Source organism: Ranitomeya variabilis, chromosome 7 (genome assembly GCF_051348905.1).
Source record: "Ranitomeya variabilis isolate aRanVar5 chromosome 7, aRanVar5.hap1, whole genome shotgun sequence".
Classification (NCBI taxonomy): domain Eukaryota; kingdom Metazoa; phylum Chordata; class Amphibia; order Anura; family Dendrobatidae; genus Ranitomeya; species Ranitomeya variabilis.
The window spans coordinates 34,693,802-34,717,700 of record NC_135238.1 but is presented as its reverse complement, the minus strand read 5'-3'; the positions used below and the strand labels follow the sequence as shown (position 1 = coordinate 34,717,700).

Below are 23,899 nucleotides of genomic sequence, written 5' to 3'. Positions count from 1 at the left end.
TAGGCCATGTGCACACGTTCAGGATTTTTAGCGTTTTTTCGCGTTTTTTCGCTATAAAAACGTGATAAAAACGCGAAAAAAACGCTAACATATGCCTCCTATTATTTACAGTGTATTCCGCATTTTTTGTGCAAATGTTGCGATTTTTTCCGCAAAAAAATCGCATCGCGGAAAAAAAAGCAACATGTTCATTAAAAATGCGGAATTGCAGGGATTCCGCACACCTTGGAGTCCATTGATCTGCTTACTTCCCGCACGGGGCTGTGCACACCATGCGGGAAGTAAGCAGATTATGTGCGGTTGGTACCCAGGGTGGAGGAGAGGAGACTCTCCTCCACGGACTGGGCACCATATAATTGGTCAAAAATAAAAGAATTAAAATAAAAAATAGTCCTATACTCACCCTTGATGTTCCCCGCAGTGTTCCCGCCTCACCACTGCACGCTGCCGTTCGGTTCCTGTAGCTGGTGTGCGGTGAAGGACCCTGCCGATCATGGTCCTGTGATTGGTCGAGACCGGTCATGTGACCGCTCACGTGACCGTGACGTCATGGAAGGTCCTGCGCGCACACCATCTATACGGAACGGACGCCGGTGAGGAGATCAGCTGTCTGCGGGTGAGTATAAGCATATTTTTTATGTTTTTTATTATTTTTAAACATTCTATCTTTTACTATAGATGCTGCAAAAGCAGCATCTATAGTAAAAAGTTGGTCACACTTGTCAAACAGTAGGTTTGACAAGTGTGACCAACCTGTCAGTCAGTTTTCCAAGCGATGCTACAGATCGCTTGGAAAACTTTAGCATTCTGCAAGCTAATTACGCTTGCAGAATGCTAAAAAATTCGGAAAAAAAAACGCAAAAAAAAAAGCGGATTTCTTGCAGAAAATTTCCGGTTTTCTTCAGGAAATTTCTGCAAGAAATCCGGACGTGTGCACATACCCTTAGTCTTAAATCGTAAACACAGAACTGCGGAGAGCTTTGTGAGTGCAAGTGATGAGTTTATATTGTATTCTACAGAGGATAGACAACCAGTGAACTGACTGGCACAGAGTGAAGGCATCGGTGTAGTGGCTGGACAGAAAGATGAGCCTGGTTGCTTTTTTCAGGATAAATTGGAGTGCGGAGAGTTTGAAAATCAGAAGACTGATAAGTAATGAGAGACACTAATCAAAATGAGAATAAATTATGGGAAAAAATTATTCTTTCCATAGTAAGAAAAGGGCAGATTTGGTTTATATTTGTGAAGTGTAGGTTACATCAGTGAGCGAGGGATAAAATATAGGGAGTAAAGGAGAGATCTAATTCGAACATAGCCCCAAAAACAAGGTTATGGTAGCGCCACACACTAAAATTATATCTATTTCATAACTATGGTCTAATGTTTTAACATTTCTATCATTAATATAATTACATAAATGCTAAATAAACTAAAAACGAGCGCTATCCCAGTGACCCCACTACGCGATATTACACACATAATACACATATGTTCTCAGCCATAGACATACACAGATTAAGGTTTGTTAAAGGGACTAACCCACTGTTAACATTAATACGAGGATGCCCTGGTCTTCTACCTTAAGTGTCAGACTGTTAGCGCCTGGTATTGGTTCCCTCTCAGTCTGGTGCATCTTCCGCCAGCTGCTGACTGTTTAAGCTGGGAAGATGTTTCTAAGCAACTAAGGAGGCTCATTACCGAGACCACGCTGATTAGTAAGAAAAAGGGTATGAAACTAAAATGGATTAATTATTTAATTAACTAATTGATGATCAACTTCTTTTTAATTATTCACTTAATTAAAGAAGTGTAAGTACAACACTGCCCTTATCTACTGTGTTGATATACTGATGAGATTTTAGGAGCCTGCTTCTTGCTGAAGATGCTCTTCAAAGGCTGCAATGTTCCGTAAATGAACATCCTCCACTAATCTTCTAAACGCAGAGGTCCAAGATTATCAATTTCGATTACGTTTCATGATGTAAAAAAAAAAAATATACAAAAATGTCAAGATCGTGATAATAATCCAATGAACAATTAGTGTAATGTATTGTAAAAAATGTTAGAAAGGGCCAACTACTTGCGAACAGAGACTATACTGTACACATAGAAAAATTCTGATCGGATGTTGGACAGAAGGTGCTAAATTCTTAACATTCATCATCTTATGAAATTCTTATAATAACTCCGCTGGTCATTACCGTTCTCTTAACAGGACTTTTACGATTTTCGTACTTTTTATTTAACGTCATTTAGGACCAAAACATTTTCAATTTTAAATGGAATAGTCTAGTCCAGTGGTCCCCAACTCCGGTCCTCAAGAGCCACCAACAGGTCATGTTTTCAGGATTTCCTTAGTATTGCACAGGTGATGCAATTATCACCTGCGCAATACTAAGGAGATACTGAAAACATGACCTGTTGGTGGCTCTTGAGGACAGGAGTTGGGGACCACTGGTCTAGTCCATAGTGTTGGAGTTAACTATCTTGAGCTAACCAAAGGAGATGAGACGTGGAGTCCTCCATCTGGTTATATAAAACATCGTAATAAACTATGTTGGACCTCATGGACAGTATTGCGAACCACTATCATATTATGGGTGAAGACCACTGGAGGATCATCCTGCACCCTGGGGATAAAGAGTCAGGTAGGTTACGCCACAGTTGTTGACATTGGTAGATGGGGAACCGCTAGATGACAAGATAAAGTTCTAATAAACAGATATAAAAATGGGAAAAGGGGAATTTTGGATCAGCTAGTCATATTGGTGGCCCTTTTTTGATGCCTTCACTATGGGGCCAATTTCCCTTTTCGTGTTTTCCATTTTTTTCTCCCCTTCTTCTTCACAGAGCCATAACTCTTTCATTTTTCTGTCCACATAGATGTATGAAGGCTTGGTTTTTGTTGTGGGACGAGTTGTACTTTTGAACTACATCATTCATTTTACCACATAGTGTACTGAAAAATGGGAACAAAATTCCAAGTGCTGTGAAATTGTGAAAAAAAAGCAATTCTGACATTATTTTTTGGGAATTGTTTTTTCAGCGTACATTTTGTGGTGAAAATGACCTTCCAATATGATTCTCCTCATCAATACGATTACGTTGATACCCAACATGTCCAGATTTTTTATTATTTTAGTGATGAAAAAAGTCAGAAGTTTGGCCAAAAATTTTTGTAGGGTTGTGCCACCATTTTCCGAGATCTCTCACATTTTTATTTTTCAGCCGATGGAGCTGGGTGATGGCTTATTTTTTGCATGGACTAGACAAAGTTTTCATTAATACTATTTTGTGATAGATGTAGCTTTTTGATCACTTGTTGCAGCCTTATTTGTGGAATTGCGGTGACCAAAAAAACTTAATTTTGGAGTTCTTTCATTTTTTTCGTTTATGTTGTTTACCGATTGGTTTAATTGTTTTTATTTTTTGATAGATTGTGCCTTTCTTAACGTGGCAATAGCACATATGTGTTTTTTTTTATATATTTTTATTTTCAATGAGGGAAAAGGGGGTGATTTGGACTTTTAGGTTTTTTATTTTTTTTTATATTTTTTAAAACTTTTTTTACTTTTCATTGTTATAGTTAGTCCTTAGGGGACTTGAAGATATGATCTTCCGTTCACTTGTGCTATATACAGCTATGTCACAGCATCAGTGTACAGTGGGGCAAAAAAGTATTTAGTCAGTCAGCAATAGTGCAAGTTCCACCACTTAAAAATATGAGAGGCGTCTGTAATTTACATCATAGGTAGACCTCAACTATGGGAGACAAACTGAGAAAAAAAAATCCAGAAAATCACATTGTCTGTTTTTTTAACATTTAATTTGCATATTATGGTGGAAAATAAGTATTTGGTCAGAAACAAAATTTCATCTCAATACTTTGTAAAATATCCTTTGTTGGCAATGACAGAGGTCAAACGTTTTCTGTAAGTCTTCACAAGGTTGCCACACACTGTTGTTGGTATGTTGGCCCATTCCTCCATGCAGATCTCCTCTAGAGCAGTGATGTTTTTGGCTTTTCGCTTGGCAACACGGACTTTCAACTCCCTCCAAAGGTTTTCTATAGGGTTGAGATCTGGAGACTGGCTAGGCCACTCCAGGACCTTGAAATGCTTCTTACGAAGCCACTCCTTTCGTTGCCCTGGCGGTGTGCTTTGGATCATTGTCATGTTGAAAGACCCAGCCACGTTTCATCTTCAATGCCCTTGCTGATGGAAGGAGGTTTGCACTCAAAATCTCACGATACATGGCCCCATTCATTCTTTCATGTACCCGGATCAGTCGTCCTGGCCCCTTTGCAGAGAAACAGCCCCAAAGCATGATGTTTCCACCACCATGCTTTACAGTAGGTATGGTGTTTGATGGATGCAACTCAGTATTCTTTTTCCTCCAAACACGACAAGTTGTGTTTCTACCAAACAGTTCCAGTTTGGTTTCATCAGACCATAGGACATTCTCCCAAAACTCCTCTGGATCATCCAAATGCTCTCTAGCAAACTTCAGACGGGCCCGGACATGTACTGGCTTAAGCAGTGGGACACGTCTGGCACTGCAGGATCTGAGTCCATGGTGGCGTAGTGTGTTACTTATGGTAGGCCTTGTTACATTGGTCCCAGCTCTCTGCAGTTCATTCACTAGGTCTCCCCACGTGGTTCTGGGATTTTTGCTCACCGTTCTTGTGATCATTCTGACCCCACGGGGTGGGATTTTGCATGGAGCCCCAGATCGAGGGAGATTATCAGTGGTCTTGTATGTCTTCCATTTTCTAATTATTGCTCCCACTGTTGATTTCTTCACTCCAAGCTGGTTGGCTATTGCAGATTCAGTCTTCCCAGCCTGGTGCAGGGCTACAATTTTGTTTCTGGTGTCCTTTGACAGCTCTTTGGTCTTCACCATAGTGGAGTTTGGAGTCAGACTGTTTGAGGGTGTGCACAGGTGTCTTTTTATACTGATAACAAGTTTAAACAGGTGCCATTACTACAGGTAATGAGGGGAGGAAAGAGGAGACTCTTAAAGAAGAAGTTACAGGTCTGTGAGAGCCAGAAATCTGGATTGTTTGTTTCTGACCAAATACTTATTTTCCACCATAATATGCAAATAAAATGATAAAAAAACAGACAATGTGATTTTCTGGATTTTGTTTTCTCAGTTTGTCTCCCATAGTTGAGGTCTACCTATGATGTAAATTACAGACGCCTCTCATCTTTTTAAGTGGTGGAACTTGCACTATTGCTGACTGACTAAATACTTTTTTGCCCCACTGTATGTAGCAAACATCATGATTTCTTTTGAAGCCCAGTCAAAAAAAAGGGTCATAATGATAGGCACAGAGGTCATCAGCAGATCTCTGGCTGTTATGACCACCTATTGGAGACTCCGATCACGTCAAGGGTGCACCAAGGCAGAGAGAATGACATGCATTTAACAGGTTAACAATTGTGGGTGGAGCACCGCTCCATCCACGATTGTTAATGGCAGGTCCTGGCTGTAATGCACAGCCATCATCAACTGGGTATAGGGCGGGCTCACTGCGTGAGCCCGCTCCATACACCCGCTTCCAACTTGTGCCGTTCATGTATGGTGGATGTTGTGAAGGGGTTACTTTCCTTTCTCCCACATTATAAACCCATAAATTGTAGTTTAAAATGGCAATTGACTATTTACAATGGGCCAACAGAATTTTTAGGCCATCAGATGCTCAAGTACAGACCTTTAAACTAGCCATACTCTTGAGAGATCTCTTTGGGATTTCCGGCACACATGATCTCGGCCCATATGTTTACCACCAGGAAAGAGGGGACAAAACAATCAACTACTGAAATTCCAACTGGCCGATCCTTCACTCCCCCGACATCACCTGTCTGATGGATAGTCAGAAGGCCCCATATACGTCAGCCGGGAAATCTGAGGGTCCATTTGACTTTCATCCGATGTATAGGGGGAATTAGACTATGTTTGCACTGGTTTTGGACCCTCTGTGGTATTTGCATTACATTTGATGGAGTAATTGCCCTTCCCGCACTTCTATTCTTACCATTAAGATAACAAATACCATGATGGCACCCTGGCATATCACATTGCAAATCAGTTGAATGCCTTTGGTATTAGTGATCATTGAAATATTATACAAATTGTACTTGCCAATTGATAATCCAGATCTTTACATGATGAGCCTTCAATCAGGACATTAAAAAAAAATGCTAATTTGTAAACTGGGGAAGGGGACAGAAAAGGGACAGGGCTTACGATGTCCCATGGTTAAGGATGCAAATGTTGGTACATATATACAGTGGGGCAAAAAAGTATTTAGTCAGTCAGCAATAGTGCAAGTTCCACCACTTAAAAAGATGAGAGGCGTCTGTAATTTACATCATAGGTAGACCTCAACTATGGGAGACAAACTGAGAAAAAAAATCCAGAAAATCACATTGTCTGTTTTTTTATCATTTTATTTGCATATTATGGTGGAAAATAAGTATTTGGTCAGAAACAAACAATCCAGATTTCTGGCTCTCACAGACCTGTAACTTCTTCTTTAAGAGTCTCCTCTGTTGTGAATTTGGATTCTGGGCTCCCCCGGTGGCTACTGGTGGAATTGAACTGGTGTCTTCATCTTCTCTGTTCACCTGTTCCCATCAAGATGTGGGAGTCGCTATATAACCTTGCTTCTCTGTTAGTTGCTTGCCGGTCAGCAATGTTATCAGAAGCCTCTCTGTGCTTGTTCCTGCTCCTAGACAACTACTAGATAAGTTGGACTCTTGTCCATGTTTGTTTTTGCATTTTTGTTCCAGTTCACAGCTGTAGTTTCGTTACTGTGTCTGGAAAGCTCTTGTGAACAGGAATTGCCACTCTGGTGTTATGAGTTAATGCCAGAGTTTTAAAGTAATTTCTGGATGGTGTTTTGAGAGGGTTTTCAGCTGACCATGAAAGTGTCCTTTCTGTCTTCTGCTATGTAGTAAGTGGACCTCAAATTTGCTAAACCTATTTTCATACTACGTTTGTTATTTCATCTTAACTCACCGCCAATACATGTGGGGGGCCTCTGTCTCCTTTCGGGGTATTTCTCTAGAGGTGAGCTAGGACTAATATTTTCCTCTGCTAGCTTTATTTAGTCCTCCGGCTGGTGCTGGGCATCTAGAATCAACGTAGGCATGCTACCCGGCCACTGCTAGTTGTGCGTTAGGTTTAGTTCATGGTCAGCTCAGTTTCCATCTTCCAAGAGCTAGTTCCTATATATGCTGATGCTATGTTCTCTTGCCATTGAGATCATGACAGTTTGACCGGCCCACAAAGTGTTAATTGTTTGGGCTGAAGCAGGAGATAGAGAAGTGTTTAAGGGAAATTTTTTTTTTTTTTTTTTTTTTTCCCTTCAGAGTTTTGCTGCCTAGCCCTTAATTGCTGTCTAGCTGCTTCTTTCCTCCTCTTAACCCTTGAATGGCTCTGTGTCCACCTGTTTGTAATGGATCTTCAGAGTGTAACTGCAGGTTTGAATAATCTCGCCACGAAGGTACAAAAATTGCAAGATTTTGTTTGTCATGCACCTGTATCTGAGCCGAGAATTCCTTTGCCGGAATTTTTCTCGGGGAATAGATCCGGGTTTCAGAATTTTCGAAATAATTGCAAATTATTTTTGTCCCTGAAATCTCGCTCTGCCGGAGACCCTGCACAGCAGGTCAGGATTGTGATTTCCTTGCTCCGGGGCGACCCTCAAGACTGGGCTTTTTCATTGACACCAGGGGATCCTGCGTTGCTCAATGTGGATGCGTTTTTTCTGGCCTTGGGGTTGCTTTATGACGAACCTCATTTGGAGCTTCAGGCAGAAAAAACTTTGATGTCCCTATCTCAGGGGCAAGATGAAGCGGAAATTTACTGCCAAAGATTCCGTAAATGGTCTGTGCTTACTCAGTGGAATGAGTGCGCCCTGGCGGCGACTTTCAGAGAGGGTCTCTCTGATGCCATTAAGGATGTTATGGTGGGGTTCCCTGTGCCTGCGGGTCTGAATGAGTCCATGACAATGGCTATTCAGATCGATAGGCGTCTGCGGGAGCGCAAACCAGTGCACCATCTGGCGGTTTCCACTGAGAGGTCGCCAGAGAGTATGCAGTGTGATAGAATTCTGTCCCGAAGCGAGCGGCAGAATTTTAGACGGAAAAATGGGTTGTGTTTCTATTGTGGTGATTCTACTCATGTTATATCAGCATGCTCTAAGCGCACTAAAAAGCTTGGTAAATCTGTTTCCATTTGCACCTTACCGTCTAAGTTTATTCTATCTGTGACCCTGATTTGCTCTTTGTCATCTATTACCACGGACGCCTATGTCGACTCTGGCGCCGCTTTGAGTCTTATGGATTGGTCCTTTGCCAAACGCTGTGGGTATGATTTAGAGCCTTTGGAGACTCCTATTCCTCTGAAGGGGATTGACTCCACCCCATTGGCTAATAATAAACCACAATACTGGACACAAGTAACTATGCGTATTAATCCGGATCACCAGGAGATTATTCGCTTTCTGGTGCTGTATAATCTACATGATGATTTGGTGTTAGGATTGCCTTGGCTGCAATCTCACAACCCAGTCCTCGACTGGAGAGCTATGTCTGTGTTGAGCTGGGGATGTAAGGGGGCTCATGGGGATGTACCTGTGGTTTCCATTTCATCATCTATTCCCTCTGAAATTCCTGAGTTCCTGTCTGACTATCGTGACGTCTTTGAAGAATCCAAGCTTGGTTCGTTACCTCCGCACCGAGAGTGCGATTGTGCCATAGATTTAATCCCGGGTAGTAAATACCCAAAGGGTCGTTTATTTAATCTGTCTGTGCCTGAACATGCTGCTATGCGAGAATATATAAAGGAGTCCTTGGAAAAGGGACATATTCGTCCATCGTCATCTCCCTTAGGAGCCGGTTTTTTCTTTGTGTCAAAAAAAGACGGCTCTTTGAGACCATGTATCGATTATCGGCTTTTGAATAAAATCACTGTTAAATATCAATACCCATTGCCGTTGCTGACTGATTTGTTTGCTCGCATAAAGGGGGCCAAGTGGTTCTCTAAGATTGACCTTCGGGGGGCGTATAATTTGGTGCGAATCAGGCAGGGGGATGAGTGGAAAACCGCATTTAATACGCCCGAGGGCCACTTTGAGTATTTAGTGATGCCTTTTGGTCTTTCAAATGCTCCGTCAGTTTTCCAGTCCTTTATGCATGATATTTTTCGCGATTATTTGGATAAATTTATGATTGTGTATCTGGATGATATTCTGATTTTTTCGGATGACTGGGACTCTCATGTCCAGCAAGTCAGGAGGGTTTTTCAGGTTTTGCGGTCTAATTCTTTGTGTGTGAAGGGTTCTAAGTGTGTTTTTGGGGTACAGAGGATTTCCTTTTTGGGATATATTTTTTCCCCCTCTTCCATTGAAATGGATCCTGTCAAGGTTCAAGCCATTTGTGATTGGACGCAGCCCTCTTCTCTTAAGAGTCTTCAGAAATTTTTGGGCTTTGCTAACTTTTATCGTCGATTTATTGCTGGTTTTTCGGATATTGCTAAGCCATTGACCGATTTGACTAAGAAGGGTGCTGATGTTGCTGATTGGTCCCCTGATGCTGTGGAGGCCTTTCGGGAGCTTAAGCGCCGTTTTTCCTCTGCCCCTGTGTTGCGTCAGCCTGATGTTGCTCTACCTTTTCAGGTTGAGGTCGACGCTTCTGAGATCGGAGCTGGGGCAGTGTTGTCGCAGAAAAGTTCTGACTGCTCCGTGATGAGGCCTTGTGCCTTCTTTTCCCGTAAATTTTCGCCCGCTGAGCGGAATTATGATGTTGGGAATCGGGAGCTTTTGGCCATGAAGTGGGCTTTTGAGGAGTGGCGCCATTGGCTTGAGGGGGCCAGACATCAGGTGGTGGTATTGACTGACCACAAAAATTTGATTTATCTTGAGACCGCCAGGCGCCTGAATCCTAGACAGGCGCGCTGGTCATTATTTTTCTCTCGGTTTAATTTTGTGGTGTCATACCTACCGGGTTCTAAGAATGTTAAGGCGGATGCCCTTTCTAGGAGTTTTGAGCCTGACTCGCCTGGTAACTCTGAGCCCACAGGTATCCTTAAGGATGGAGTGGTATTGTCAGCCGTTTCTCCAGACCTGCGGCGGGCCTTGCAGGAGTTTCAGGCGGATAGACCTGATCGTTGCCCACCTGATAAACTGTTTGTTCCTGATGATTGGACCAGTAGAGTCATCTCTGAGGTTCATTCTTCTGCGTTGGCAGGTCATCCTGGCATTTTTGGTACCAGGGATTTGGTGGCAAGGTCCTTCTGGTGGCCTTCCCTGTCACGAGATGTGCGAGGCTTTGTGCAGTCTTGTGACGTTTGTGCTCGGGCCAAGCCTTGTTGTTCTCGGGCTAGTGGATTATTGTTGCCCTTGCCTATTCCTAAGAGGCCTTGGACGCACATCTCGATGGATTTTATTTCAGATCTGCCTGTTTCTCAGAAGATGTCTGTCATCTGGGTGGTGTGTGACCGTTTTTCTAAGATGGTCCATTTGGTTCCTCTGCCCAAGTTGCCTTCTTCTTCCGAGTTGGTTCCTCTGTTTTTTCAAAATGTTGTTCGTTTGCATGGTATTCCTGAGAATATCATTTCTGACAGAGGGACCCAATTCGTGTCTAGATTTTGGCGGGCATTCTGTGCTAGGATGGGCATAGATTTATCTTTTTCGTCCGCTTTCCATCCTCAGACGAATGGCCAGACCGAGCGGACTAATCAGACCCTGGAGACATATCTGAGGTGTTTTGTGTCTGCTGACCAGGATGATTGGGTTGCTTTTTTGCCATTGGCGGAGTTCGCTCTCAATAATCGGGCCAGCTCTGCCACTTTGGTGTCCCCGTTTTTCTGTAATTCGGGGTTTCATCCTCGATTTTCCTCTGGTCAGGTGGAATCTTCGGATTGTCCTGGAGTGGATGCTGTGGTGGAGAGATTGCATCAGATCTGGGGGCAGGTGGTGGACAATTTGAGGTTGTCCCAGGAGAAGACTCAGCTTTTTGCCAACCGCCACCGTCGTGTTGGTCCTCGGCTTTGTGTTGGGGATTTGGTGTGGTTGTCTTCTCGTTTTGTCCCTATGAGGGTCTCTTCTCCTAAGTTTAAGCCTCGGTTCATCAGCCCGTATAAGATATTGGAGATCCTTAACCCTGTTTCCTTCCGTTTGGACCTCCCTGCATCCTTTTCTATTCATAACGTTTTTCATCGGTCATTATTGCGCAGGTATGAGGTACCGGTTGTGCCTTCCGTTGAGCCTCCTGCTCCGGTGTTGGTTGAGGGTGAGTTGGAGTACGTTGTGGAGAAAATCTTAGACTCCCGTGTTTCCAGACGGAGACTCCAGTATCTGGTCAAGTGGAAGGGATACGGCCAGGAGGATAATTCTTGGGTGAATGCATCTGATGTTCATGCCTCTGATCTGGTTCGTGCCTTTCATAGGGCCCATCCTGATCGCCCTGGTGGTTCTGGTGAGGGTTCGGTGCCCCCTCCTTGAGGGGGGGGTACTGTTGTGAATTTGGATTCTGGGCTCCCCCGGTGGCTACTGGTGGAATTGAACTGGTGTCTTCATCTTCTCTGTTCACCTGTTCCCATCAAGATGTGGGAGTCGCTATATAACCTTGCTTCTCTGTTAGTTGCTTGCCGGTCAGCAATGTTATCAGAAGCCTCTCTGTGCTTGTTCCTGCTCCTAGACAACTACTAGATAAGTTGGACTCTTGTCCATGTTTGTTTTTGCATTTTTGTTCCAGTTCACAGCTGTAGTTTCGTTACTGTGTCTGGAAAGCTCTTGTGAACAGGAATTGCCACTCTGGTGTTATGAGTTAATGCCAGAGTTTTAAAGTAATTTCTGGATGGTGTTTTGAGAGGGTTTTCAGCTGACCATGAAAGTGTCCTTTCTGTCTTCTGCTATGTAGTAAGTGGACCTCAAATTTGCTAAACCTATTTTCATACTACGTTTGTTATTTCATCTTAACTCACCGCCAATACATGTGGGGGGCCTCTGTCTCCTTTCGGGGTAATTCTCTAGAGGTGAGCTAGGACTAATATTTTCCTCTGCTAGCTTTATTTAGTCCTCCGGCTGGTGCTGGGCATCTAGAATCAACGTAGGCATGCTACCCGGCCACTGCTAGTTGTGCGTTAGGTTTAGTTCATGGTCAGCTCAGTTTCCATCTTCCAAGAGCTAGTTCCTATATATGCTGATGCTATGTTCTCTTGCCATTGAGATCATGACACTCCTCTTTCCTCCCCTCATTACCTGTAGTAATGGCACCTGTTTAAACTTGTTATCAGTATAAAAAGACACCTGTGCACACCCTCAAACAGTCTGACTCCAAACTCCACTATGGTGAAGACCAAAGAGCTGTCAAAGGACACCAGAAACAAAATTGTAGCCCTGCACCAGGCTGGGAAGACTGAATCTGCAATAGCCAACCAGCTTGGAGTGAAGAAATCAACAGTGGGAGCAATAATTAGAAAATGGAAGACATACAAGACCACTGATAATCTCCCTCGATCTGGGGCTCCATGCAAAATCCCACCCCGTGGGGTCAGAATGATCACAAGAACGGTGAGCAAAAATCCCAGAACCACGTGGGGGGACCTAGTGAATGAACTGCAGAGAGCTGGGACCAATGTAACAAGGCCTACCATAAGTAACACACTACGCCACCATGGACTCAGATCCTGCAGTGCCAGACGTGTCCCACTGCTTAAGCCAGTACATGTCCGGGCCCGTCTGAAGTTTGCTAGAGAGCATTTGGATGATCCAGAGGAGTTTTGGGAGAATGTCCTATGGTCTGATGAAACCAAACTGGAACTGTTTGGTAGAAACACAACTTGTCGTGTTTGGAGGAAAAAGAATACTGAGTTGCATCCATCAAACACCATACCTACTGTAAAGCATGGTGGTGGAAACATCATGCTTTGGGGCTGTTTCTCTGCAAAGGGGCCAGGACGACTGATCCGGGTACATGAAAGAATGAATGGGGCCATGTATCGTGAGATTTTGAGTGCAAACCTCCTTCCATCAGCAAGGGCATTGAAGATGAAACGTGGCTGGGTCTTTCAACATGACAATGATCCAAAGCACACCGCCAGGGCAACGAAAGGAGTGGCGTCGTAAGAAGCATTTCAAGGTCCTGGAGTGGCCTAGCCAGTCTCCAGATCTCAACCCTATAGAAAACCTTTGGAGGGAGTTGAAAGTCCGTGTTGCCAAGCGAAAAGCCAAAAACATCACTGCTCTAGAGGAGATCTGCATGGAGGAATGGGCCAACATACCAACAACAGTGTGTGGCAACCTTGTGAAGACTTACAGAAAACGTTTGACCTCTGTCATTGCCAACAAAGGATATTTTACAAAGTATTGAGATGAAATTTTGTTTCTGACCAAATACTTATTTTCCACCATAATATGCAAATTAAATGTTAAAAAAACAGACAATGTGATTTTCTGGATTTTTTTTTCTCAGTTTGTCTCCCATAGTTGAGGTCTACCTATGATGTAAATTACAGACGCCTCTCATATTTTTAAGTGGTGGAACTTGCACTATTGCTGACTGACTAAATACTTTTTTGCCCCACTGTAAAAGTGTATCTAGCGAAACCCTTTAGGCGAAACCTATTTATTGCTTTCCACAAATGAGGTAAGTGCAAAACCATTGTCCCATATACTGTCCAATATTGGGTTGTGCATAGATCTGAAGGGAATAATCCAAGCTGTCCATTAGTATTTACACACAACCATACGATGATGAGGGAAAGACTCGTTGTGTTTGCCCATGTGGAATTCAATTGGATTTTTTTTTTTGTCTGTGTGAAGAAGACGAGCGGATCACTTCTACTAAGAACAATATTGGCAGCTGTGAAAACTTGCTGAACAGAGCAAACCATTGTGTTTGTCTCCCGCCATGTCCTCACAACAAAATACACGTTATACCGAGCACTGCCAGGGCTTTTCCTATAGCAAAATGAAAATTGTGTAATCTTGTTACAAAACATTTGTCAGCGGCAGGCTAAGATTTGCAAAAATACCATGATCCTCTAATTGGCAGGGACTTAGGCAGGACCAGTGGGACCTATATTTCTGCTTTTTAGCATTTACAGATATGGGATTTGAAATAATATGCTGTAAACAGGAGTATTCATTACATGCATGTCTCACAAACACCGCACTGCTTGCACTGCAAATGCATGTATTTTTTATAATGCATCATTTAGTTTTATGACAGTTGGGTTTTTAATGCATTTTTACAGATAAGCAAAATGTATACCTATTTTTCATTTTTCATTTTTTTAAAATCATCTCAATAAAGGGCAAATGTTAAGGAAAGCTGCAATGTAGGATGCATGATATGGCAGCACTGCTTGTATATCTGTAATAACGAAAAGGTATTGCACACGTTACAACATTCCGAGAGACTTTTCGTGGGGTTTACTCCTTTTAGAAGGTACAACATCTACAGAATTACAGTGATTTCTACAACCAGGATAAAATTAGAAATTGGATTATTCTGTTTTGAAAAGCAATATAAGGATTGATTTAGTGTGGTTTTACATACAGATTTTTTTCTCGAAGAATTCTACTATTCCAGCGAGCAACCATATTATTCTTGGTAGATCTGAAATGTGGGAACTATAATTTGGCAAGCTTTTGACCCATGGTTGCAATTGGCAAGTCAAGGCATAAACAATCTGTACTAATAATGTGGAACAACACAGTTTTTAAGCCTTTCTGTTAATCGGGTATATATCATGCTTATATCAGGTGTCCTTTCAAGAACAAGTCATCTATATACCTGGTGCCCTTTCACGAATGGGTCAACCATACTGTATACCAGGGGTCCTTTCATGTCAGCGGAAGCTTAGCTGTACTGGATCTGTAACAGGTGTTGGCAATATGAAAATCACACCTGAAACCAGATAAAAAAGGGAGAAGTTGACTTACAGTGGGGGAAATAAGTATTTGATCTGTTGCTGATTTTGTAAGTTTGCCCACTGACAAAGACAAGAACAGTCTATAATTTTAAGGGCAGGTTAATTTTAATATTGAGAGATAGAATATCAAAAATAAAATCCAGAAAATCACATTGTACAAATTGTATACATTTATTTGCATTTTGCAGTGAGAAATAAGTATTTGATCCCTCTGGCAAACAAGACTTAATACTTGGTGGCAAAATGCTTGTTGGCAAGCACAGCAGTCAGACATTTTTTGTAGTTGATGATGAGGTTTGCGCATGTGTCAGGAAGAATTTTGGTCCACTCCTCTTTGCAGATCATCTCTAAATCAGACGCAGACCGGCAAAACGCGCGTAGGGGCGGCAGGCTGGGATCTACTCTTCTAATACCACGTGAGTTATAGCCAGGCACAAGCACTTTATTACTTTCCTACTGCTCAGTTGCACAACATACACCATAGAACTTTTTAAAGTAGTATTATTGCATTTAAAGCGCCCTCTGACTTCAGCATGATATTATATGGGACAATTGGAACATAAATGCAAATGTGATTTCACTATGGATTGTTTACAATTTTCACCTTGCCCTATGCATAATTACTTATAGCATGATAATCCCTCATCACTAGTTTTTTCTATATAAATGTTTGCCCTGGATTGTGATACCTTAGCTATACTTTGGTTTATTATCCCAAATTCTCCTGATACATTTTATATGTGTTTGACTTAATAAACTTGACACGCTTGTTTAAGTATACTCTTTGACTTCTTCTTGGGGTTTTACACTCAGTGAGGTTTTTTTGTGATATTGATTTTATTTGAGCTCCCTCTATTTTTTGACACCTAGTTTGGGAAACACCTGTCCTTAATACTTCAAGAAAAGCCCAGAAATGGATGGAAACAAAGAGCTGGAGAGTTCTGAAGTGCCAACAATGAGTCCGGATCTAAATCCCATTGAACACATCTGTAGAGCTCTTAAAATTGCTGTTGGGAGAAGGCATATTTGCAATAGAATTGACCAATTTGGCAGTCCAGGGTGCCAAAAGTGGAACAAGGGTGGCAACTAAAATTTCAGCAATTTGGGATTAAAATATTAGTGAATGTGCTATTGACTCACTAAGAAAATACTAGAGTGCATCTAAAGTTTTAACTACTTTACGAATTGGAAAAAAAAACCAATGAATGAAAATTATTGAAAGGTGAAGTAGTTGCCCATGGTGGACAGTTGTACTGCTGTTGCATTTAGCAGGTGCTTGTGCCTTTTGGCATTCAGTTTCAGCCCACAGATTTGTACTTTGGAGATAGGAGTCATTGATTTGTAACAGATAGAATGTTTTTTCTTCATGGTTGCCATAACCAATATCCTCCAAAAATGGTGTAAGTTTAACACTATTATAATGTTAATGCCAATAAAGTAAACTAATGATATAATAAGTCGTCCGGTTAGCTGGTGAGGCTTATCTACTCTTCCGGTAAGATATGGCAGTCTGTCCTCTGTGCTTACATAAATCTACTGCTGAACAGCAGACTCTTAAGTATAGCACGTCAGGACAGAGCAGATGTAATGAAACAATCGACTTCTGAATGCTGCCTGCAGCCTCTCATCTTTTAGCCGTACCTCATGAGGCCTCTGACTGCTCGTTTCTAATTTGATTTATTAGTGGCTTGAACAAAGATGCCCAATGGATTCCTGTAAACATGTTGGGTGCAAGTCAGTTTAGGGGGACCAGACGGCATAATGTCTGGCTGTGAGGTATTGGCGGTGCTTAGAATTGCTGGTACGTTAGGGACTTAAAGGTTAGGGTAAAAACATTGAACCTTTTGGCTGCCTGAAGAGCCAATTACAGGATGTATTGGACATTGTGTATCACATTGGAAGAAGAATGGATAAAGAAGGGACTCGGAAATACTTTTCTATATATTACTTCCTTTTGCTCTGTTTCTTGAGGTCATTTTGTCCCTGATGTGGAGCAGTAACTCAACCGGTGGAATTCCTCTATGTCTAAACATATTTGCTGCTCTATCGTACACAATAAGCCATATATACATATAGTGAAGTGTAAACAGGAATATCCAGACTGTATATAATAAATATCCACAGTAACCACACACTAACCAATGAGTAACCAATCCCAGCCCATAACATAGACTACTGTCACGCCGCTCTGTCTGTATCTGGTTTTCGGCGTGACATTATCCCCTCCTAAAGCCCCCTCTTCTGAAGTCCAGCCTCATGACTGTGGCGGTGCCTGTAGGTCATGTCGGATGTCCGGAACTGAACGACTCCTGTCTGATGTCTGCCGGTGACCCTGGGTCCTGATGTTCTTCCTGCCTTTGTCCTGATACCCTAATGTCCTTCCTGTGTCCGTTGTCCTGATGTAACTGATGCCCTGGGCTGCCACGCCAGTGTCCCAGCTGATGACCTGGGCTGCCACGCCAGTGTCCCAGATGACTATCCGGTATTCCTGATGTCCTACCCTGATGTCGTGATGACCTCATGTACCCTGATTTCCTGACATCCTCATGTGTCCTGATGGCTTGCCTGTGTCCTGATGACCTCATGTACCCTGATGTCCTGCCTGTGTCCTGATGTCCCACCTATGTGTGCCTTGGTGATCTGTTGGTGCCTTTGGGTCCACTGGGTTGTACCATTCTGGCAGGTGTGGAATCGGGAGCCTGGCATAGTCATGTTTGGATTATGTACTGTGTGACTTAACTTTAGTAAACTTTACTTTCTCTATACCTGAAGTTGTGTGGTGTAATCAAGTCCTACGTGTCTCTTTCCTTGTCCACATGCTCAGCTGCCACAGAACCCCGTTCTCTGCCCTCCCCTAGCTTGGGTAGACCCGGGTCCCCCTCTGCGGTATAAATGGTCTGTATTGCGTCCCCAGGGGACGCACGCCCCATGCCTTTCGTGGTCCTTCGCCATGGGGGCGTTTATAGGCGTTCATGGGCTGGGCCGCATCAACGGCTGCAGCTGACCATGACACTACTAAATATATGTCATAGCTTACAATGCCAATATGGGGCATACAGCTCTTGTGGAAGGCATACTTATGGCCTGAGCAACTAGCATTGATTTCCACCCTGTGAATGTGTCTAGTCAGCCAACTTATTCTACGATGTTAACTTTAAACTATAGCAGAATCCTGATGCCCAACATTGAGAATTAACCAAATGGCGGTTTAATGTCTGTCACTGCTGCCATGAATGGAGGTTAACCAGTAAATAGCATAATCTACCATTATCCAGAAACGTCTTTTTCTGCCAACAACTATTGAATCTTGCAGAGCTGCGGTTCCGCGAATCAAAGTTAAAGTTATAATTGCCAGTTATAGGTTTGCTACTGCCAATTTAGCCTGTGCTTCCCTGATATTACTGGATTGAATTGACTCCTCATTTGACCTGACGTCTTCTCACCCAACAATGCATCATGCTTGGTTCTTCTTGAGATCAGTCACTGTGTCTTAGGTTCACATAACTGTTCATCTGAATCACCCGTGGAGATTTTATATTAGCAACCTCTGCTTGGCTACTGTTTCCCAATGCTTGGCTTACCCAACTTATCCATGCCAACTGCTAGACTCTAGTACTGAGAATGGATGGCGGATACCACAAATTTCGATATGCACATGCTCTGCACTGGCTCTGATGTAGTAACAAGGTTAGGACATGGTGGATCTTGGGTCCATATGACTTTAGGAATTAATAGTGCACCATAATTTTAATGGGCAACAACGTATTCAACATCACAAGCCTCACCAGTGGGAAGTCCAAAAATGTATATACATATAAGTGTAGAGATGAAGCCAGATGGGGCAGATGTCAGACAGGATATTTAGAATGCAAAAGTAATTTTAGGTAAGATCTGGAGGCAAGGAATCAATGCTGAGCATCATGTATTGGTTTATGAAGACACTTGATTGTGTCTTCTAATTGGATTTTCCATGATGTTCCCTCCAAGCCATTGAGGGATAGAAAGTCACCTGACAGCAACATTATTGACCTTAACAGAGGGGGTCAACCATTCATTTGCTTTTACTTTACATATATTATTACACTTTAGATAGCTGTCACCCGACTGATGATAGGATTCAGCAGCTATGTCACCTGACTCCAATACACAGGCCGAGTGCTCCTGTGTTCTCTATGAGAGAGCCTCTGCCCAATTGCTATGGTGGCGGCTTTTCTCTTGAAGGACAAAAAGATCAGCAGTCCAAAATCAGACAAGGATCCTGGCCCGTCAAAGTTACCGGCATCATGTGGTCTGCAAGGGTGTAGCGCCCCAATATTTAAAGTCCACACACCCAGTCAGGACCCCATTTTCCTGTAGCATACCAAGGCGTAGCACACAAGTATCTCATTCATGGCTACTGTCTGGTTCGCGTTGCAGATTGATGATCCTTTTATTCTCCAAGATACAAGCTGCCGCTAGAAGTCTGGCAGTGGCTCTCTCATAGAGAACACAGGAGCACTTGGCCAAGTGAGCGCTCTTGTGAATGGGAGAATTGGCCGAAATAACAGTCGAAACGGTGCAACATTTCGCTAACAGCTATTTAAAATGTATGAGGGGCTTTCTTAGTCTGTAAGCACAGATACATGTAGGGAGCCTTGCACTAAGAGGAGCCATAGCTTTAATCCACTGTATATTTTTAAAGCAGACATTCTTTTTATTCATATGCAAATGTGATACTCAGAGCACCATTGATGGAGCCCTGTGGTCACTTTTTCCCAGAGTTTCCCCTTCTAGCTTACGGTTGTAAATCATTGCAGCAAAACTGTGACTCCTCTTTCTGCAAAGTTCTCTCCAAGATCCAGTGCTTTGATATCAATTTTGGAGCTGATGGACTCCCTTTAATTAAAAATCAGCCATCTTTTAGCTTCTAGTGGTCCAATATGCACCTACGTGTCTCCATGGTAACAGACTACAAAAAACCTCTTTGTAGTCTGATCCAAGATGGTAGTCACCTAAAAGTAATTTAGCAAGAAATAGGTGACCGATAGAAAAAAGTATTTATTCCAGTATCATTCTACACAGGTTTGCTTCTAGTCTTTATCCATATAGATATAGGTTTACAATGGAGCCATAGACATAAAATGGTAGCAGATTTTTATTTAGACAATTTGCAAAGTTACTTAATTCCAATAATGTTTTACTCTTAACTGTAAAATGGGATGCACAAGTAGAATCACCAGAAAACAGAAACTCAAATTGGCGTTGACAGGTTGGACATGGCATTATGTATCCACTTAGTAAATTATTTTCCATGTCCGCCTGACAGCATGACAATGTAGAGGTTTCCGAAGCCACCGTAAATGAAATCAGCAACACGGCTAGTTATGTAGAAATCTGTGTTAAAACTGCGAGCGGTTTGATAATAACCAAACCGTTGATGGATGGGGCATTTCGGGAACCTGTAAATGTAAATTGTTTGTCCTCTGGCCACTTGTGTTTTATTTGAAATTTATAAAACTTGAATGTGAACTTCCAGGTTCTGGCCTGGAGAATAACGCAGCTCCGGAGTAGTTTGTCTCCTATCAGAAGGCATTAATAATTTACTCTCTAATTAAAAGTGAGGTCAAACAATGAAAACGCCTTAACTAAACAGTTGCGGCATGATGTATTAAATTGTCAAAGATATTGTTTCAATGGATGGATTGGGACTTGGTGATTTATGAATTGAATGCCGCCCAATTTCATGTACGTATGTATTGTATATACTGGGACATTCAGTAAATGATGTGTGTGGCAATACAGGATACAGTATTATGGAGTGTAACTCAACCATATCCTTTCAGCCAAACAAAGGCCCCTCGGTAATTTTTTATAGGTGTCCAATGTTTCCCAATGCAAAACCTTCAACAAGGCGCCCAACAAGGGAACCTGTCAACAGCTTTTTAGAACCCAAAGTAACATCATCACTGTAAAGTGCCTGTGAAGATGATTACTTCCATACCTTTTATATTACAAATCTGTGTCTCCATTGTCTTGTAATCCGTTGGCAAATTTTTATGCAAATGAGCTTGCAAGTACAGGGGGCAAGGTCTGCAATTACAGGCTTTTCTGGCATCTTTCCCCTCCTGACGCCGATCTCCTGCCAGTGATTGACAGGTCACTTATCTGCTCCTCTCGATCAACATCTCATGCAAATGCCTTCATTCTAGGAGTGGCGCATGCGCAGTAACGTTCTGATTACATTGCGAGAACCAGAACTTCTATCTGCGCAGCAGTAAAGACCCGCCTCCGTGAAATATTGGCTGGCAGGTTACAGAGACCAACATAGTTGCACCCCTGCATATTCTCAAGTTTGGGGCACATGGTATATGATGTCAAAGTATATAAAAAATGCACCAGGGCTATTTTAACGGGGTAAAGACAGGGATTTTGACAAAAGACCCTATTTCCAAAGGGGCTCCAAACATTGAATCAACAGAAGCAAACTAAGTTTAGTAATATTGAGGAGTGTAATGTAGAAGAGATCAAAAAGAATTGCAGGACCTTAGTCCAGTGATAACATTGTCCAAAGCCCTGTGGACCTGCTCCTACCTACCTGCCCCTCTTCTGATTTGTAGGCTCGATGCATCATCATTGTTATATATAATGTGTTGTCGGGTATACTAATCAGAAGAGGCACCCTGGATTTTAGCTGGTAGGAGGAGGTTTGCATAGTTCTGGTCCAGTGGCCACGGATTGCTAACATGGCTACTGGAACAGGGTCTTGAAAATCTGTACACTGTTTCTGACACTGAAAATCTGACACTGTTTACTGATATTATGGGTGCTGTCTATGGCAATAATGTCTTGGCACTATTTGATGGTATTATGATAGCTAACATTTTTTAAATATAATGTGTACAATGCATGTTGAGTGAAAGCTGGTGGGGCCATGGTAAGACCAGGGGGCACAAGACACCTAATCCTAGCAGAGGAAGTTGCAGAACCACTAGCCAAAATCTTTGACAAATCCTGGAGAACAGTGGAAATCCAAAAAGATTGGAGAAGAACAAATGTTGTTCCTATCTTCAAAAAAAGAAAGAAGATGGAGCTAGGAAATTACAGGCCAGTGAGCCTTAAGGTACCGTCACACTAAACGATATCGCTAGCGATCCGTGACGTTGCAGCGTCCTCGCTAGCGATATCGTTTAGTTTGACACGCAGCAGCGATCAGGATCCTGCTGTGATGTCGCTGGTCGCTGAATAAAGTCCAGAACTTTATTTGGTCGTCCGATCGCCGTGTATCGTTGTGTTTGACACCAAAAGCAACGATACCAGCGATATTTTACACTGGTAACCAGGGTAAACATCGGGTTACTAAGCGCAGGGCCGCGCTTAGTAACCCGATGTTTACCCTGGTTACCAGCGTAAAAGTAAAAAAAACAAACAGTACATGCTCACCTGCGCGTCCCCTGCCGTCCGCTTCCTGCTCTGACTGATCGCCGGCCCTAAAGTGAAAGTGAAAGCAGAGCGGTGACGTCACCGCTGTGCTGTTAGGGCCGGAGCTCAGTCAGTGTCAGGAAGCAGAGGCTGGGGGACGCATGTAAGTATGTACTGTTTGTTTTTTTTACTTTTACGCTGGTAACCAGGGTAAACATCGGGTTACTAAGCGCGGCCCTGCGCTTAGCAACCCGATATTTACCCTGGTTACCCGGGGACCTCGGCATCGTTGGTCGCTGGAGAGCGGTCTGTGTGACAGCTCCCCAGCGATCAAACAGCGACGCTGCAGCGATCGCCATCGTTGTCGCTATCGCTGCAGCGTCGCTTAATGTGACGGTACCTTTACTTCTATACCAGGAAAGATATTTGAACAAATTATTAAACAGCATAAATGTAAGTACTCGAATAAGAATACAGTAATTAACCAGAGCCAGCAGGGGTTTATAGCAAACAAGTCATGTCAGACTAATGCAATTTCCCTCTTTGATGAAATCACTGACTGGGTGGATTAGGAAAATGCGGTAGATATAGTATATCTCGACTTCAGCAAAGCATTTGATAAAGTATTTTGTACTATCCTTATTGAAAAAATGACCAAATATGGGATTTACAAGACTACAGTTAGGTGGATTCATAACCGACTTAGTGAGCGTACTCAAAGAGTGATAATAAATGGTTGCACATTCAATTGGAACATTGTTTCAAGTGTGGTACCACAAGGCTCTGTCCTGGCCCCAGTGTTGTTCAACATTTTTATAAATGATCTAGATAAAGGGAACTGAAGATAAACTAATCATATTTGCAGACGATGCAAAGCCAGGAGGGATAGCTAATGCAGCGCCCCAGAGTCCTGGTCGTTGCAGTACTGATGCTCCGCCGCTAAGGGGGCTATGGTACGTCTGATGGCACTGAAGGAGTTCACCTGACCAGGTATCACAGACACCAATACACTTCACAGTCTGGCCTCCAGGGGGAGCTAAGGGCACTATGTATTAGGCCACTCCTCACAATCTGGTAAAACTGGGGGTTAGAGAGGAAGTTAGGGAGAAAGCTGACTGGGTTGGAACCAGGCAACATCATGTGGCAGAGGGTGTTGCAGGGGAAGATTCAGGGGGGTCCCTGTCGGGTGGGATCCTGACAGAGGCCTAGCAAACAGAGAGAACGTTACGGGACCGCGCCTGCACCTGATCGCGGCGGTACCCTAAGAAAGGACAAGAAGCGAGGTTTATTGTGCTGAGTGAGAAACGAGATCAACGCAACAAGGAGAAACACCAGTAGGAGTCGTGCTGTAAGACGAGGCAACATCCTACTGAGGCGCGCAGCCGGTGGCCGGAACGCCGAGGAAGTATAGAGCTCCAGGCCTAACTTCAAACCTACGGCAGGACAGTCAGTTATAGGCGGGCTGTCTCACCCAAATCACCTAAGAAGACATAGGGGGCAACAACAGGAGAGGGGCGACACTAGGGTCCAGGAAGAGCTCCGAGCCTAC

At 43.0% G+C, this 23,899-nt stretch overlaps 1 long non-coding RNA gene across 2 annotated transcripts in view; it reads left to right on the top strand.

The window, feature by feature from the left end:
- The window catches only part of LOC143784894 (uncharacterized), a 36,653-nt gene that overhangs the window by 7,019 nt on the left and 5,735 nt on the right, over positions 1–23,899 (top strand). For both annotated transcript variants that reach the window (XR_013217901.1, XR_013217900.1), the window contains exons 3-4: positions 1,020–1,152; positions 15,293–15,368. This is a non-coding gene — a long non-coding RNA (uncharacterized LOC143784894). The remainder of the gene's footprint in view (positions 1–1,019; positions 1,153–15,292; positions 15,369–23,899) is intronic.